This window comes from Eurosta solidaginis, chromosome 2 (genome assembly GCF_040869045.1).
Source record: "Eurosta solidaginis isolate ZX-2024a chromosome 2, ASM4086904v1, whole genome shotgun sequence".
Classification (NCBI taxonomy): Eukaryota; Metazoa; Arthropoda; class Insecta; order Diptera; family Tephritidae; genus Eurosta; species Eurosta solidaginis.
This window is the reverse complement of record NC_090320.1, coordinates 232273622-232279212: the sequence shown is the minus strand read 5'-3', so window position 1 is coordinate 232279212 and position 5591 is coordinate 232273622.

Below are 5591 nucleotides of genomic sequence, written 5' to 3'. Positions count from 1 at the left end.
ATAGTTTGAGAAAACTAAAAAACTACGCTTTTAAAGCTAACCGATTATTTTTAAATTTTTAGTTGGGTTAGCCATACTTGTTTGTAGATCTCAATGTCTTCGAGTAAGTTCAGACATCGGCCATTTGTTTGTACGTGAAGGGCCTTGACTGTTTGACTGAAAAATTGTTACGCCCTAAAAAAATTTGAATAAAAAAATAACACAGCGCTAATTTTTATATATTCCTTATTGACTCCAATGGGAAATCGAGAAAAAAAAGCTATTGCAAATTAACGTAAAATTGATCCTGCGGAGCTTGTTTGCCTTGATTGCACATGGTCAAAAGAAAATTTCTTAAATGTCACAACACCAAATTTTGAAGGACCCCTATGGTCACTTCAAATGGCCAATTGACCTAAAGACCAATTTAAATGGCTATAAGGTAAATTTGACTTATAAGGCTAACAGAGCTTATGTTCGTTGCAGCCTTAAATAATTGCATTGTCATCGGCCCTTTATATGTGTGCCAATTTTAAATTAAACTCAGCCCATTTGAAGTCGTCATAAGGTCAATTGACTTTATAACATTTGAGCTTATGCCACCCCACCATCAAATTATTGCACTATCGTCGGTTCTTGATATGTGTGCAAACTTTCAAACAGTCTTATGTTCATTGACCTCATGTCATCTCACCATCAAATTATTGCATTGTCGTCGGTCCTTAATACGTGACCAAAGTTTCAACTAAAGATATCGTCATTTGAAGTGGTTATAAGGTCAATTGACCTTATGTTCCTTGAGTTTATGTAACCCCACTATCAAATTAAAACATTGGCATCGGTCCTTGGTACGTGTGCAAAGATTTAAATTAATCAAACATCTGGAAGTTGTTGAAAGCTAATAAAAGCTACATAGATAAAAAGAAGAACTAAGTTGCCTAAATTGGTAAAAATTGCAAATTCTATTTTTATGTTCACTGCTGTATATGTACTTAGAGCAATATATTAGTTCATCAATTTATGCATAACGAAAACCAATTTATTTTGAATATTGACGATAATTAAATAATAAACTAATCTGTGCATTTAATGAGTTGTATAAAAATTAAAATTTTTAGAAATTTGTGTATGAAAGTGGTGAAAAATTTGAGCAATAAAAAGAGACCAATCAAATAAAGTCCTGGGAAAACCAGGATTTATATGATAATATATTCACATTATAATTGCGCGGTTCCAGGGGGGAGGAACTGGGGGAAATTTCGAGGCTGCAAAATTTGAGTTTTTTGACTTTTTTCTTTGATTGTTAAGGTTTTTTCCATGACCTACTTAAAAAATTTTCATTTGATTTTAAAATTTTCATGTATGCCCTGTCCGACTCAAATTGTCCGCTAAAAACTTTGGCGATAACAGTTTTTTGAAAAAAATATTTTTTGGGTTTTTGAGGAGTGTTTTGGTGAAAAAATTTATTTTTTCGCCATTGTTTTTTAAGGGTTTCTTCAGAAACGTGCAAAAGTGTGGCCGACGAAAACGAATTTGTCTCATAGTTTCTATCCCACTTAAAATTATGCGATAACAAGTAAGGAAGGCTAAGTTCGGGTGTAACCGAACATTACATACTCAGTTGAGAGCTGTGGAGACAAAGTAAGGGAAAATCACCATGTTGTAAAAAGAAGCTTGGGTAACCCTGGAATGTGTTTGTAGACATGTGTATCAAATGGAAGGTATTAAAGAGTATTTTAAGAGGAAGTGGGCCATAGTTCTATGGGTGGACGCCATCTAGGGATATCGCCATAAAGGTGGACCAGGCCTGACTCTAGAATTTGTTTGTACGATATGGGTATCAAATGAAATGTGTTAATGATAATTTTAAAAGGGAGTGGGCCTAAGTTCTATAGGTGGACGTCTTTTCGAGATATCGCCATAAAGGTGGACCAGGGGTGACTCTAGAATTTATTTTGTACGATATGGGTATCAAATGAAAGGTATTAATGAGTATTTTAAAAGGGCGTGGGCCTAAGTTCTATAGATGGACGCCTTTTCGAGATATCGCCATAAAGATGGACCAGGGGTGACTCTAGAATTTGTTTGTGCTATATGGGTATCAAATGAAAGGTGTTAATGAGTATTTTAAAAGGAAGTGGGCCTTAGTTCTATAGGTGGACGCCTTTTCGGAATATCGTTATAAAAGTGGACCAGGGTTGACTCTAGAATGCGTTTGTACAATATGGGTATCAAACGAAAGGTGTTAATAAGTGTTTTAAAAGGGAGTGGGCCTTAGTTCTATGGGTGGACGCCTTTTCGGGATATCGCCATAAACGTGGACCAGGGGTGACTCTAGAATGCCTTTGTACAATATGGGTATCAAATGAAAGGTGTTAATGAGTATTTTAAAAGGGCGTGGGCTTTAGTTCTATAGGTGGACGCTTTTTCGAGATATCGCCATAAAGGTCGACCAGTTGTGACTCCAGAATTTGTTTGTACGATATGGGTATGAAATGAAAGGTGTTAATGAGTATTTTAATAGGGTGTGGGCCTTAGTTCTATAGGTGGATGCCTTTTCGAGATATCGCCATAAAGATGGACCAGGGGTGACTCTAGAATTTTCTTTGTACGATATGGGTATCAAATGAAAGGTGTTAATGAGTATTTTAATAGGGTGTGGGCCTTAGTCCTATATGTGGACGCCTTTTCAAGATATTGCCATAAAGGTGGACCATGGGTGACTCTAGAATGTGTTTGTACAATATGGGTATCAAATTAAAGGTATTAATGGGGGTTTTAAAAGGGAGTGGCCCTTAGTTGTATATGTGAAGGCGTTTTCGAGATGTGGACCAGGGTGATCCAGAACATCATCCGTCGGGCACCGCTAATTTATTTTTATATGTTTTATATGTAATACCACGAAGAGTATTCCTGGCTTTTGATTTCGCCCTGCAGAACTTTTTCATTTTCTTCTACTTAATATGGTAGGTGTCACACCCATTTTACAAAGTTTTTTCTAAAGTTATATTTTGCGTCAATAAACCAATCCAATTACCATGTTTCATCCCTTTTTTCGTATTTCGTATAGAATTAAGGCATTTTTTTCATTTTTCGTAATTTTCGATATCGAAAACGTGGGCGTGGTCATAGTCGGATTTCGGCCATTTTTTATACCAATACAAAGTGAGTTCAGACAAGTACGTGAACTGAGTTTAGTAAAGATATATCGATTTTTGCTCAAGTTATCATGTTAACGGCCGAGTGGAAGGACAGACGGTCGACTCTGTATAAAAACTGGGCGTGGCTTCAACCGATTTCGCCCTTTTTCACAGCAAAACAATTATTTATTTATTTGATCATATTTGTACAAGTAAGACTATGTCTTTTAGATAGTACATCAATCCGATCTTACAACTACAAATTACATATAAAGAGGAGTTTTCTTGAAGAATAAAAGGTAAAGTAGATAATAACATTTAAAAAAGAAAATCTATTAATTATAAGCTTTTATTTACTTTCACTTTTGTTGTCTGTAATGGAATCTTGCAAGTTAAATTTGATACACTTCCCGGTGTCCGATTGAGCTGAAATTTTGCACACATGTATAACTCCGATGACAATGCAATATTACTTTGTTAGAATTCGATAAATTAATCGATAACACAGTTATCGGTAAAGATTTGTATTTACTTTGGCATAACAGCCTAAGTTCCATACAAACACGCCGGTACCTATCCGTGGATTGTGATATTTGGACGTGGTGAATCACGTGTCACGCGTGGTGAATCTCATCGCTTGCGAAAAGCGGAGACACAACCCTCTGTTGTATTTCTGTGTATAACCAACATAGCTGAATTTTTAAGGCTGTTTAACCCTGTAATCTTTTCTGTAATTTATTTTGCTTTTGGAAAAATTACCTATTTGAAAAAAGCTGGCTGAAAAATATTGGCATAACAGCTTAAGTTAAATCAAGAATGGAAAATCTTTGGAAAATTTGAGCAGATGTGGCAATTTCGCGCGTCCGTTGAATGAAATATTGACAATCTGCTGATCATCGCTAAGAAATTAGCGACATTCCATCAACTAAGCAGCACTTTAGCAATACTACTGTTATTATTTGGCCGCTCAAACACACAAATATTAATTGTGCATTAAATCTAAAATATACAAATACACCATAATAATTTACACGGCCAAAGCCATAATAATTCACACGGGTCATCAATTCTTTCTCTGATTCAAAATCTGAACTACCAGCGCTACCGTCAACAGCTCAGTGTCATCACTGCCAGTAGCGCCAATAACACCAAACTCGTGCCTGACACACAAAAGTCGTTTCACTCAATAGCGCAAGTAAAATGTACTACGCACTCACTACTAAGAAGCGTCAAAAATTCGCTTGGAGTAATTTCGTCAATGAGCTACCATTGAGCTGGCACCGCATTGGCGCTGGCGCCATGCAATTTACATCACTAAAATTGCGCGAATGCCCAGGCTCATGACTTCAATACTTATATTTACAATGCTTTAAACTTTAAATACACCTCTGAAGTTGCTGCGCATAAAATGTGTACTAATAAATTCCAATACGCATTATACGCAGATGTAACTGATATATGTGTTTTTGTTTCACCCCCTATACTTATATTTAAAGCTTTTATAAGAACAAGCTTCTATTACTTGTTAATAAAACGAACTAAAAAGTAAAAAATAAAATTAAAGAAAAAAAAACTTTTTTAAAAATAAGCTTTTATTATTTTGGTTAATAAAATTAACTACTTAAAAAGTAAACAATAAATTGACTCTAAAGAAATATAACACTTTATAAGTTCATTGTAAGCTTAAACGATAATTAGGCTTTTTCGTCTGCGACAAAAAAATTCTATATTGTACATAATTATATATTTTTAACATTAAAACTTTACACCTAAATTATTAAATCTTACAGTTTATATCACAGTCCTAATTGTTCTAATAAAAGCGTGTTACATTGCGATAGCAAGAAAAGGAGATCCTAAATGTTCTTAATTATACCATCACAATTTAACACGCTTTTATTAGAACAATTAGGACTGTGATATAAACTGTAAGATTTAATAATTTAGGTGTAAAGTTTTAATGTTAAAAATATATAATTATGTACAATATAGAATTTTTTTGTCGCAGACGAAAAAGCCTAATTATCGTTTAAGCTTACAATGAACTTATAAAGTGTTATATTTCTTTAGAGTCAATTTATTGTTAATTTTATTAACCAAAATAATAAAAGCTTATTTTTAAAAAAGTTTTTTTTTCTTTAATTTTATTTTTATAAGTACATTGTGTGAAAGGAGCATCCTTGGCCCATTAGTTGAATAATCAATGATAGAATTATATAATTTAAAGTAAGTTGATAGAATTATATAATTAAGATAAGTTATGGATTAAGGAAGGATATTACTGCTAGTTTGAAACATCTGGCTTTTCTGATTGCTTTCGTCTTGGAGGGTAGTGAGTTCCAAAGACGGATTGTACTGACAAAGAACATTCTGGAGGATGTCACGTACTTAAAGTTAGGGATCAATAGATTCAGAGTCCGAGTAGACTGACACAAAGTTAGTTTATTAAATAAGTAAGGCGGATATTGAAAA